This window comes from Meleagris gallopavo, chromosome 1 (genome assembly GCF_905368555.1).
Source record: "Meleagris gallopavo chromosome 1, MGAL_WU_HG_1.1, whole genome shotgun sequence".
Lineage (NCBI taxonomy): Eukaryota > Metazoa > Chordata > Aves > Galliformes > Phasianidae > Meleagris > Meleagris gallopavo.
Window position 1 is genome coordinate 40717519 of NC_139404.1, and position 14425 is coordinate 40731943.

The 14425-nt window shown below is 34.3% G+C and overlaps 1 long non-coding RNA gene across 4 annotated transcripts in view; it reads left to right on the plus strand.

Annotated features, from left to right (window-relative positions):
* LOC146545261 (uncharacterized) overlaps window positions 1-7825 on the plus strand; it is a 66467-nt gene extending 58642 nt beyond the window's left edge. For all 4 annotated transcript variants that reach the window (XR_014882830.1, XR_014882829.1, XR_014882832.1 and 1 more), the window contains one exon: window positions 7481-7825. This is a non-coding gene — a long non-coding RNA (uncharacterized LOC146545261). The remainder of the gene's footprint in view (window positions 1-7480) is intronic.
* Window positions 7826-14425: the final 6600 nt, after the last annotated feature.

A 14425-nucleotide genomic window follows, 5' to 3' on the forward strand; every position in this document is an offset into this window, starting at 1 on the left:
GAATTGGCCCTTTGGAAATCTACTGTGTCTTGTATAACATGAACTTGTAAAAACTTTGAGTCTACCCTGATGGGAAGTGTGGATTTCCTGTATTTCTTAACATAAATTTGGTTATTCTTGGAATATACCTACTTAGAGAAATGTGCTTCTGAAAAAGATAAAGGTATGAGTGTCCTGGAGCCAGCAGGTTTTAATGGGCAAGAGAGAGTAGCGGGAAATTATTCTCCCCAGTGCTGAAAACAAATGGGATTTTGTTGCTTAATGGAGCATCTGGGGTCAATTTTTGACACCTTTGGAATTGCTCATTTTTCCATTCTTGGGGACACATACAAAGCTGAGAAAGCAGAGTTGGCCCAATGTAAAACCCGTCTTCCACTGACAAAATTTTACATTTTTTCATTTTGCCTTTTTTTTTTTTTTAATTTGAACATCTAGAGTTTCATCTATATGTCAGATACTCAGGAATTATATTGTCCTTGAGGCCCAAAGGTATTTTAGGATTTCAATTATCTCTTTCCAGGCAGAAATTTAATAGAATACTATTTAAAGGGAAATGTAATTTTAGCATATCAGGAAAAATAGTACATTTCAGTGCTTCTCAAATAATCAGAAAGACTTTATATAAATATCCTCTGCACCTATTTGAAATAATGTTTATTAAACACCTGAAACTCACTTTCTGAAGTGAAAGTGTTACACAAAGAGAACAAAGAAAGACTTTGTCAATCTCTATAAAAAATATTAAATGACCTTTAATGAAGTTGCATTTCCTTCCCACTCCTTCAAATTGTCCAAAAACTTTCTTGTGATGCTGTCCCTGTCTCAGCTTCACTTGAATTATATTTTAACAGGTGGTGAAATAACCAAATATTCTGTGAACTCTAGATTTATAAATATGTTAGTTTCCTTATACACAGGATTTTTCAACATTAAAATCATGTAGCTTGCAGGAAGGTGACTAAAAAGACTTCAACAGCCTCCCCTGATCATGATTTTGACTTTGTTTTTTCCTGTTTTGATTCAAATGCTTCAAGTATATATGCTGATCAAAGAACGAAATCATTCTTGGATTTCTAGAACCACACTGTTTGGAGTAACTATATTTTCATATCTAATAGCTATTGAATGAACACCAATGAGATATTTGATATTTGTAACGTTGTACAAAATACATTGTACAACTGTGTGCTGCTGTGCAGACATCCTGATGTCTCTACTGGAAGAGATTTAAACAGATTTCTCACACAGCCCTTGGCAGCTTTGTCCTGAGGGTCAGGAATTCACTGTAGGCAGTTTCCTAGTTCTGACTTTTGCCAGAGTGCAGTGTTTCATATTTTTTGCATTGCGCTGCTGCAATAATATTTTTCTTTTGTGCAATGTAAAACAGCACAACAAGTCATAAAAACCCCTTAATTTTAGGTATAAAGAGAGGGGGGGAAAAAAGCAGTTCACTGTGTGTGAGAGTTTGTGTGGATCCAGCAATTAAAATTCCAGAACATAAAATCTGTATCATTAGGCAACATTAATACCTTCAAAATTTCTTCCATTTGCTATTCTAGCTTTTAAACTTGGATGTGGCAATTTGTTCTGGCATAGCATATGCTTTAGAGTAAATCCAGTTCTTTAAGCAAAGTTTTATGTTTTCTCTTTGAATTTAACAATGTTCATAAATACATTAGATATAAAAATATTCTCTATATTTAGATCTAAAGCAACATTTCCACAAAGCCTTGCTGTTCTGAAAAGGCATCTGTGCATTTCAGTTACCTAGTCTTGGTTCAGATTCTATGATCCAACTACTAAACAGACCTATCTACATGACACATCAGATGCATCTTGGCCTTACTACAGATAATGGCAAACTCCAAATAATGTCAATATAGGATAGACTTCTTTGCTGAATTTGATACTCTAAAATTCTAGGACTATATTTATTTCTTCTCTAATATATACCCCTTAGAATCCTCCCTATGGGGCTTTCTAGATAAACAAGTATCTAGTAATGTGAATGACACTGTATAATCATGCTTAAACAGAAATAAAGCCACATAGGAACAAAACAGAAAAATCAGGAACATGTGACTCTGTGTTCTAACATTCTTCCTACTCATTTCCATGCTAGATTTTAAGGAACAAAGCCTTTGGGAAGAGGCTTTTTTTTTTTTTTCCCCTCATTTTATGTACTGTATGTGGTGGTTCAGGTTTGCTACCCATCAGGCACTCCTGAAAATAATAATGAATTACAAACTAAATTTTTCTGCATATTTACAAAAATAGAATTCACACATACTAAAACAAAATTTGTCTTTTTGAGCCCCAGTAAGACTATGAATTGTTCAGGATTCTACATTTTGCCTTAGTTTTTCTTCCATATAAGGATAAAACATCCAGTGATACAGATCACTACGCATGTGGAAACATTGAAATATAATTTATTTTTAAGGCAACTACCTTAGTTTTTGTAATTCACTTAGGAATCTGTGTAAAAGTTTTGTATGCATTAAATTATTTTTTCACATTTTGTTCAACCCACTCTGGGACAATCAACTTCAGGTTTCAGCTATGATTCAGCCTTGATCATAGCACATTATTATACCCACACAACCATCATTTACTTTTCTTTCTCCAGCTAGAGATGATTGAGTTGCTTGCAGCTTTCTTAATTAAAACTCTGCTTATTTTAACTGGACTTTGCTTAATAAGGTTAAAGGATATGGTGAATACACAATTTATGACTGAAAATGAAAGTTGTCTGGGAAGTAAAATATAAGTGAAGCATGAGATTAGAATTTAGTCGTCTTCTGCGAATGTAGCCTAGTATAGCACAGGCCACATATTCAGAGGAGACTTTGTTGTTAGCTTCAGCCAAATATCCTTCTATTTGTACAGTGCAATAACCATTTTCCAGAAATTATATGTGCACTTGAGTAGATGAGAAAATAGCCTGAATAGCTAGAGGAAAACTTTAAACTTCAGAAATAGATTTTGTAAAGCAACTTCTGTATACAAGTTACTTAAAGTATTAGCCCAACTTGATTTTACCAGCAACAGACAGTTTACAATTTCATCCTCTTACTTTCATGAGAAGATAGTTTAGGGCATGAGTAGATTAAGATGAAAATGTTCCTTTCTGCAAAGTGTGAACATGTGCCTTTCATGAACTAGAGGGAATGTGAAGCCTGTAATTCCCTTCAAAAATGGAGGTGTAGAACATGAGTATGTATTTTATTTGGCATATCTTGTGCACCCACAGGAATAGAGAACAAAATATAGCAAATCATGACTATAGCAAATCATACTGAGATGATTCAATATGAAAACATACAGGATATTGATCCTCCCTGAAGCTGTATGGAAAGATCACCTGGAAATGAAGAAGAGGCGATGTCATAATTCCCCTTGTTAAGTATTTGTTGTGCTGTTAGAATACTTTACATATGGGAGATGTGAATTCATGCCTCTCTTCTGCCAGGAAATAATGAATCTGAAAAAAGCACTCAACAGAACTTAATCTATATCCTAGAACAACTCGGGTCAGCTGCCTTCACCTGTTTTCTGTCATTCCTGCTGACACTGCTGTGGTGTATAAGATATAAATCTTAAATATTTCTTCCAGGAAAAATAAAGTTTTTTGTTTGTCAGTTTGTTTTTTCCCAAGTCTGTCTTTTTGAAGGAAAGTGAGACTTGAGACTTTTGACTAGATAATTAAAATGGACTATATCTGAAGGGGGCAGGAATTGCCTCAACTTTTCTGATGCATGTTTACATCAGAATTTTATGAAGTTGCTGTTAGCACTTTGTGTCCATAACTTTTTTCATTAAAAACTTGAGAATGCAATTGAAGTACTTTATTTTGGTACTAAAGGAAAAAAATGTTTCTACTTGACATGGAAAGTCACTTGTTTGTTTTTAATTTTTGGGTAGGAATAAACACTTTTTATTTAGATTGGATCTAAATATGTTACTGTTGATATGTTTAGTTCAGTTACCAGGTTTAATAAAGCAAAGATTTCTGTATCCTTATACATACAGATTTCACATCGATTAAAGTGAAAAGATGGGCTGAATAATGAAGTGGACATTTTATGTTTTTTACCCTATTAATGTAAAATAAACAGTCATCTACAGAATAAGAGAGAGCCAGCAGTATGTCTTTGTGGCCAAGGAGACCAAGGGTATTCTGGGGTATATTAAAATAAATATGGTCAGCAGGTCAAGGGAGGTTACCTTTTCCCTTTGCTCCGCCTTGGTAAGGCCATCTCTGGAATACTATGTCCAGTTCAGGGTTTTTCAGTTCAAGAAAGACAGAGAACTTGTAGAGAGAGTCCAGTGGAGGTCTAAAGGGATGATTAGATGCCTGGAGCATCTCTTGAATGAAGAGAAACTGAGAGACATGGGACATGTCCGCCATCCCAAAGTCCGTTGCTACAGAATGGCTGAGCAACACAAGTACTGCAGACTGGTGTTTTTAAGGAACCAGTCTGACTACAAATTAGTGCTCTTGACTTTGAGGGTGACAGACTACTACTAGAACAAGATGCTCAGAGAGATTGTGGAGTCTCCTTCTCTGGAGGTATTTAAAACCTGCCTGGATGTTTTCCTGTGTAACTTACTGTAGGGAATCTGCTTTAGCACAAGGATTGGACTAGGTGAACTTCAGATATCCCTTCAAACCCCTACAATTCTATGATTCAAAAATAGGTAAAATCTTGTAACAAAGATTTTGGATAATCAACAACTGTGGATCAATCATTTACCGAAAGAAGGGATGAGAAAGATACTGATTTTAGTGGATAGAATTGTATCATTAGTCAGAACTTGCCTACAACATCTACAGTACTGAGCAGTAAGTACTAGAAATGTTTGAGAACTGAAGAAAGCTTAGTGCGTGCTATAAAACTGATAAAATTATTTAAGAAAGAATACTACTGGGAACACTGGGGTGTTTTTTTTGTTTGTTTAGTTTAAATAAAGAGATGCGATGTAGCGTAGTAATCTTGCAGCTCAATCTATACAGCAAACAGAAATACTGTGTTTATTTGGAGAAAACAGATTACTGAAACTGGCTTCTTTCTCCTTCAAAATATTCATAACACTCATTTCTTTCTTACTTATTTTCATGTCTTCATGTATTTTCTGTGCAACAAATATTTATTGTGCTATGAAGAGTCAGTATTCTCCCTTTGAGAATACTGCTGGTAATAGCTAAAACATGGTGCAAAACAGTTTAAATTTATACTCTTTATACATTTGTACGTTTCCTCCAAGAGACAGTCTCATTTTTCATGTTTACCTGGTAACTTATTGCTGCTTCTTCCTGGCTTCCTTGCTTATACTAGAAAAAACTTCCACCACCTCTGTCAGGTGAGTTGGTTCAGCATACTATACTACCTTGTGTTTAAAATGCTGCTGTAGTGCCATCAGTGCTTAGAAGAAGCACAGCAAACAATGCTCTAGATGTGGTGGTGATGTTTTTGATTTAGTTGCTCTAGCAAGACTAATGAGAAAACGTCAGAGTTCTCAGTTGATATAACACAATAACATGTTGCCTAGCAAACATTCTCTTAATATTTCTAAAAGTCACAGGAGTATTTCTGGAGATTCATGTGCTTCAACTCTCCTCAATCTTGAGGTGAAAAAAAAAATAAAAAATAAAAAAAAATAGGAGTCAGGTTGTATAACTGATATTCAGTTGTTTATTGTTGGCAGATTATTTTGATCTTTGGAGCTTCGTAGCTGCTAAGTGTTCCAGATGACTACATCAGTCATAAGCATCCTTCTCCTCAAAACAAAATTTCAGTTATTTAAGAATCTCTCATGTGAAGGAACATAATGTTATTTATGGAAAAATAAGTCAGCAAAAAGGCCTCCAGGACAATGCCAAATATCTCCTGATCATGTTGTTCTTAAGCAGTTAAATGGATTACGCTCAGTTGTATGCCAAAAGATATGAGTACAGACAATGATGAATTTAAGTGTACCTCTGTATCATGCTTTATTTTTTAAAAAACTATAAAGACTTACGAGTTTTTTTGCTCTCAGGCTGGTGATAAATGAATTCATGTAACATTGCTGAAGGTAATTAATCTCAGCTGTGAATGTCTGTATATAATATCATTTGGTTACTAGTGACTGAGTTGCAAGTATAATATTAAACTAGATGTAAGATTCCAAAATTTTCAAAAGCAAAGGAGTTTATTTACTCACTTTAGGAAAAATTAAAAGAACTTTCACATTTTTACAATATATTCTTTAATTCCTAGCGGGAGAAAAAAATAACATTTAATAACATTTAATGTTATTTTTTGTTTGACTTTTGGCTTCCAAAGGATTAATGATGGGATACATTGTTGTGTTAGAATTTCAGTTTCTCACATAAAAATTTCAAATCTGGAGGAAAACTCATTTTCTCTAAAAAATAAATAAATATCAAAGCAAACAAATCTTGTCTATGAAAAGGCTATGTTAACTATCTGTATATTCACTTATTGAAAAACTGTCATGCACAAAACCTGTAAAGGCTTTTGTTTGTTTGTTTGTGTCTAGCTGTCCTAATTATACACATTATATAATACTAATTATACATCGTTGGCTACTCAGCTGCTCCTCATACCCCTTGTCTTCCAGACTCTTTACCATCTTTCCATCTCCGAGGCCCTCCTTTAGACGCTGCCTAGTAGTTTGATGTCCTCTTTGTACTGTGTTGCTCTAAACTGCACCAGTTTAGAGGCCACACCAGTGCAGTGCAAAGTGCAGCAGTCCCTTTCCTCAACTGGCTGGCAATTCTGTGCTTGATGTGGCCCAGTATACTATTGGCCTTCTTGGCTGCCTGGGCACACTGCTTTTTTAAAAACATTATATATTTGAAAGAGCTGTTCTGTGAAAATAAGACCTTAGTAAAGAGTCTTAAAGAACACTGGGCAAAAAGATTGAGAGATTCAGATTAGTGCTCATTCTTCACTTATAATGCATGCTTGCACCACTTTTAGATGCCACATTTTTTTCTCTCCTACTCAATCAGAAAATTTTCCTGCTGCAAAAATATATATATAAGGTGGAGACACTTTATGGCTAACTGCCACAAATTCTTTTACTTTATCATAATATTATCATGGGCAAAATTAAGTCTTTTCTTTCAAGCTCCAAGACAAACAGTTCTGTAATTACTAGTATTTAAATAAATAAGATAGATAGATTACAGTTCTGTTGTAATTCTTTTGAAAGGAAGTAAAAGTTTATTTGGAAAAAGACCCCAGATTTTGACAACTACTGCCTTTAAGCAAACTTATGAAAATCACAACCTTTCATGGAAAAATGTTTTCAAGAATATGCTTCACTGATAAAGCATTTTTAACATTTCTACTTTGGCCTACTTAATATGAGGTACCTTAAAGTGCATTCTATTTGGTAACAAAATAGTTACTGTTAATCATATAGGGAAAGGTTAAGCCAACTTCTCTTATTAATTCATTTATTTCAGAAGGAATTACTTTGATCCTGGAACCCCAGTGCGAATGTAAGAGGAAGCACTGAAAATCATGGAAACTGTGGGAATCACACTGTCCTATGAGATGAAAAGACAATCCAAATAAAGTTTATCAAATACCTTTCAAAAAAGCAAAACACCCAGGAAGAACTGAGACAGTATTAACGTGGGGACTGCCTTGATCTGCTGGATGAAGAGGTTATTTCATTGGGCAGCCTTTTGTGGTTTACACAGAGTTTTATTCACATATATATGTTAATATATATGTCTGCAACTGTTCCTGATTCTCACAGTTTATAACCTTGTGTATTAAAATTAAAAAGATGAAAGTTTGTTTTAGCTTGCTGGACTGTGATTTGTAGTAGTTTCACGGTATTTTCATGCATTACGGTTTTATATATAAATGTTTGAATCTCAATGGATAGCATTTAGAAAATGATCATATTTCCAAGATGTGTTAGCAACCAGTGCCAACACTGTTTCTTTGTATTCTCAAATATATTCTCTTTTTTTCTGCTTGGAAATGTTACCCGAGAACTCTCCTTTCCTTGTCCATCAGGAGTTCAGCTACTTGGCTAGCTTTTTTGAATGCTAGGACACAGATGTAAAAGTTGACAAGCAGCCTTTTTTGTTGACCTGTAGCCATTTTATGTTCCCAGATTATCTGCACAGCATATGTGCTGTATCTGTCACATCAGGATTATTTGTCCTTGAGCTGCAGGTACGTAAAAATATACAGGAAGACTGATTATTTTATAATGAGTTAGATGTCTCTTCTTAGAGTGTTCTGGATGTGTTGGTTCATTACAAATGTACTACACAATCACTGAAGTCTTAGTTTTGTTCACAGACAGAAGTAATGGTTCCTCCCTGTTTCCCTCCCTTCCTTTTCCTTCCTTCCTTCCTTCTGTTCCTCCTTCAACAGATGAAATTATCACAGGATTTATGATAATTTTGTAGTCAACCTATTATATGTATGATTTTATTTGCATTTTCTTGTTATTGCAATGCTACAACAGTAATCTGACCAGGTTCTTTTTATTGATATCTTTTCCAATTAAAACTCTTCTACATTTAGTTTAATTTTACTGAAGATTTGATCAGGAAGTTGTGATTCTCTATATAAATAACTGATATGGATCAGGACAGCACTGAGTCATGTGATTATTCTCTCCAAACCAGAGAATTTGGATGAAATTTTTAGGATTAAATACAAATGGAACTGCACATTCATTTGCCTGTTTTGTGTCTAATAGCTTATGATTTAATTTAATTTTATTTTTTTAATAATGCATTATCCACACAAAACTGTAGAAGAGGCAAGATGGCTAGGAAGAGGCAAAGCCTTTTATTGTGTCTAATTTCTGGAGTGAAAGCTTGTCACTGCCAGTGCCAGTGGATGTTTAACCAAGGATTAGTGAAGCCAGGACTTCAAGACTCATTTCTTAACACTAGGACTAGCTTCTGGGGACTTGCACAAGAATACATTTAGCTTTAGGATAGCAGGACTTCTTCATCAAAAACATCAAAAAATGTAAATGACAGTCTTTGATTTTGTGCAAATGCCCTAGGCCATATTAAAGTAAGCTGGTAAAACTGATGTGTCAAAATGCCTTCTCACTTCCCATCACATGTGATGTACAGAAGAGTAACGTCCTGTTTTGCCCATCAGTTTCTGAGTTATTTAATCAGGAATACTGCCATTTCACCAGCTGAGAACAGCAGAAAGCAGCTGTGGTGTAGGAGAATAGAAATGTTGCTCCAGGCTCTTTTTGCACCTGACATTTATTTTCTCTATAAAATTTACAAATAATGATGAACTTCCATTGCGTACAGTTTGCTGTGAAGATATAAGTGTTGACATTTTAAGGGGGTGTGCAATTATTCCTACTGAGCTGCATGACGTTCATGTGACATTTCAACTCGCATAGTCTCTGTGATTCTTTCAGGTTGCTTGGTCTCAGTGGCAGGCACTGCTAACTAATCAACTTGCCTGCACTTGTAAAAGAAAGAGATTTCTCTGAAATAAAACAATAAATCAAATGAATTCAGTACTTTATGCAAATGTTGACACTCTTACTGAATACTATAATCCTTCTCCTCTGATTGGTACTTGCATTTCTAATCCTAAAATTGTTTCCAGCAATGAAAACCTTGCTTCAGCTTCTCAATTAATTACTTCCGCTCATTTTAATAGAAATAAGAATAGACATAATTCAACATTTACATGTAAGGGGGAGAAATTGTCCTATATGACCTCAATTTCCCAAAAAATATCAGCAGATTAATGAAAACTTTCCCGTTTGCCATGGTTTTAACCATCTCCCCTTAAAAGTATGAGTAAAGAAAAAGAAGGACAGATTTCTATTAACATGTTTTTCGTAAACTTGTAAACAGCCTGAATTCCCAATTAGTTTCTTCTGTTTTCTTCTCTCCTTTTCCATTTAAATTACATCCAAAGCCTTTAGACTTTCAGTTCAAAATGTTATCTTTGAAGATTTCCTCAGGGTACACTTGACATAATTATATTTTTATGTTGATATCTTTTCAACATAAAGGCTATTTTTCAATGATTTATTTATCCAGGTTTAATTTAATTTGCTTTAGTTTTTACCCTAGTTCAAATGTTTTTTTGCCTACTGTTATTTATCTACATGTCTATATCTACATAACCAGAACACATGCTCAGATAGCATTGAAAAAAAGCTTACATTTATGTAATAGCCATACTCATAATATTTTTCATAATTTTAATAATTTTATAGGTATTTCAGAGTAGATTTATAATCAATATTAAGCATATTTTTAATGTGTGAGAATAAGTTGTAATGAGGTTAAAACTATGAAGCATGTAGTGGCTCAAATTCTTCTTGGAAAATGTGTTTTATTAATACAAGAGATGTTATAAAAATATGAACGGAAATTAGAATAAATTCCATTTGATTCATATTTAGGGAACTAATAGAGAAAGAATGAACCCTTATTTTCTAAGTTCTTTTTAATTATTATTTGAGAGTAGAACATTTCAATCAAATAATTTAATAAACCTTAATGAGAAAATGTTAAAAACTGTTGACTGAATCTCATCTTTATGAATTTTTCAGTTAATTTCCAGCAGATTTCTAATTATGTCCAATAGCAATACTCTAGCCTTAGTCATTTTATTTGATCTTGTCCTTAGATTGGATAAGGAATAATAAGGAATGTGAATTTATAAAGAAAGATCTCCATTACAGTTTATACTGAAAGGTAAGGTGGTTTAAAATGTGTCTTTAAGAGCCTCAGGAACTGAAATCATTATTGACTTCAGCATAGAGCTATGGATTCATATTGCTGCAGCATGCAGTTCTTGTACGTGCTTTCAGAGTTGGCTTTGTGTATGTATATCTAGGATCTCCCTAGGCAAGGGTTTCAAAAAGACGTAATCATTTGGTTAACCCAGCTGTATGGCAACTAAAAATGTCTGAGGTTTTCTCCAGGCTGACTGGATTACTGAAGCAACAAAGCAGCCTGAGTTTTTCTGCATAAACTTGACCCGTGGAAGAGCAAATTCTTTCAGCCTTGGACTTCTATGTCTCCTGTAGAAATCATTCTCTGCTTTGTATTCTCATAACTGAGACACTGGGATTTTGGTCTAGTATTTGGCTTCTTTATGTATTACTGATGTATTTGTCAACTGGTCTTCAAGTTGGGAGATCTTACAGAAAGACATATTTTTAGAAAATATCAAGAGAGGAAAAGATGAATAGAAGGGAGGGGGGGGATCACCTTATCCTCCTGAGAGACTTTTGAAGGAAAAAGCTGTCTCTTTAATTGTGAAAGACCTTCAGGAATGGACTTATCACTGAATCACTCAGAAAGTGTATCTAAGATAAAGTGAGCTGGATTAGTCCCTGAATTACTGTCTATATTTATTAGATTTCCCCTGTCTGTGCCAGGATTATGGACATTGCAGTACCTACTAAAAGACATTCTCCCATAGCCAAATTTTTTAAGTGTCACCATCTGAAGTTGAATTCCACTACATTGTTCAGCCTACCTAGGAGTGTTATAAGTCTTGATTTATATTTTCAATTCCTATTTGCCAGACCAGGAATTTCTTTGATAAGACTAGATGTCTATGTTTAGGTTACTAAATCATGCTGCAGATACCTATAATCTCAGTCATTGATGAAAAGTTTTACTCCACCACCAAAATATTTTTTTTAAATGTGGACTTTATAAAAAATTGTAGCTCAGACCTTCACCACTTTTCAGTAATGTCTCAGTTTAGCAACAGCAGTGATACAAACTCTTTACTCTGATTTGTTTGTGTATCTTCATTGTTCACTAATAGTAAGGCTGTGACCTTAGTTGATATGTATAGTGCAGGAGATTTTCAGGTGGCTGCCAGATCTGCTTAGCTTTCAAGATCAAACAAAAACAGATGCAACACCTTGGTAAAAATCAGCGCTTTTGAAATCAGTGATATTGAATCTCTTGGCAACCCTCTCTTGATTTTCTATCAGCAGTACAAATTTTTTGTAGGTCAGATTAATGCAGGTTAAGGCTTCAGTGCAATCTTCTTCCACTGTACCATTAAAACTAGTTCAGTAAGAAACACAGAAGTGTATATTCTTCAGTTAATGAAGAAAAAGGAGATGAGACAGTTGAAACAGTTGTTTCAGAATGGGTGTATTTCTTTATTAATATTTATTTATTTTATTTATTTCTTATGATGTCATCAATAATCAGTTTAGATTCAGATCAAAATCCTCACTAGGTAACAGTGGTAATGATGAGAACATGTGTTTTTAGCATATCTAAGCACTAATAAGAAGTGTTTATTACTTTGTCTACAGCAAGATCATTTTTTAAAAGTCTGATAAATGATCTCATTATTATCTTTGTAACCTCAAATGTATTCCAGACTCAATATCTGTTATAGTATCAGGTACTGTGAGAGTAGAAATAGAATGCTGTTAACAGAAATGCATTTAAGTTAATTTCAGAAAAGGGCAGAGGTCACTCCATAGCTATTTCCGCTTTTCTTTTCAGATTACAGTTAAATACAGTCTTTCAAGACTATGTGAAAAACCTTCCAATGCTCTAATGCAAAATGAATACAGAAAACATACCACAGTATTTTTTCAAGTATAAATTTCATTGAATCTATTGGAGCTGTTGCACAAAATATATCATCCTCTGTCTAATCTGTGGAAGCAAAGGCAAACTGTAACTTCTTTTATACTTAGCTAGTGTTTTCTAATATGATCCATAGGTTTTATCATGTACTGGGGCCTACAGGAGACTGCAGTGGCACACTCATATATGCAAAGAAACACTTAGAAGAAAACACCAAAAGGGATTAAGAAGTCTATCCTTTCTAACAGAATCCAGACATCATTCACAGTTCCTTGGATTCAGTTCAGACCTTGGATTTCTTTTTAGCTTTTGCGTGCATTTGGGTAAATGCCTTTATCTAACTTAGCAGCGTACCTTTGGATAAAAGAGGTCCAAGTAGTAACATTTCTTTGGAAAGTATGAGTGTTTCACGTGCATGCAAATCCTAATTTTAATCTCTTCTTTATTTTTCAGCATATAGTGTTCTATAAACAAAATATTCAAGAAAAAATTCTGGAGGCAAAATCTGAGCTGGTCATTAAAAGCCTTTAGTTTATATCAGCTGACAATTTCACCCATTTTCCTGCTGTGTTTCACTGATTGTTTTATGCAATGTTTCCTTGTCCTACACTACCACCTTTTTTTAACTATCAACATTCAAAGAAAACATATGATGACATTAAGTTATTATTATTATTATTTCCTTTACTTTCCCAAGTTCGTGAGGTGACCAGTTCAGTTTAACGTGGAACTTCGTGATTCCTTTATTAGATAAGTTCCCTGCTGGTGGAATAAAAAAGGATTTTTATTGCCCTGTACTGTTTTCAATCTGTGCTAAATACAGGAATCGGAAGTTCAAGAGTAAATCACTTTCTGCAAGGGATGTCATTGTCATGGGAGATGTGCATTTCAATCCCCGAATCAAAAAAAAAAAAAAGGGGATAGAACTCCTGAAAGAAAAAATACCTAACCACTTAATTACTAAGTAAAAACAAACAATATTTTACTTTTATGTGGAATTTTCCTGTGAAGGAAAAGAACATAGTTCATGTTGAATTTTTAAAATAAAGAGTTTAGGAGTCTATTTAAAATGACTCCTTAGTTTCTATGCTATATGAAGGTAAGATTTTAAATAAATGCAAATATCCTATATATTTCTCTCAGCATTTTTCTCAGTGTCGTGGGATTTTTTGAGCTGTTTACTGAGTCTGCTGGTTATAATGCATTCCATCCATTTTGACTGTCTAACTCTTAGTTTACTACATAGCCAAGTTAGCTGTCTACCTGAGGGCTTTGAATCCTTTCAGTTGTCTATGTCCCATTGTCAACTTGTTTTCAATATAGATCCCATGTTTATTTCTCTAATAGCAAAGGGAGCAAGAAGAAGTTCTCAGGCTGTTCCAAAACACTGTGATTTTTGACAGTAAAATGAGATCCTTCCTCAGCTCTTCTGTGCTGTCTCTGTGCTGGTCCTGTTTAGCTGCAGTAAATACAACTCAGGCACTGAACTGACTCAAGTTAAAAATAAATCTCTAAAAGGAGTTATTTTTTAGTACATTTATTCTGTTTGAACTCAAGCTCCATAAACTGTCTTAGTGGTGTTAAACTGATGGCAAATTTTAGTCCAAAATAAAAATGAAGAGTCAAGAAAAAGGAAGAAGGCAAGAACTTTTGAGCAGGCTTTGTAGCCAAAGCCAGAATGTGACAAAACTTTTGTGCTAATCTTTTTCTCTGCAGTGGGCACTATAGAAAAATGTCCATATAGAAGGAGTGTAAACTGTGACTCATGCCCATCCAGTGAAATAACACACATCTGCAAAAGATTCTGTTGTTGAA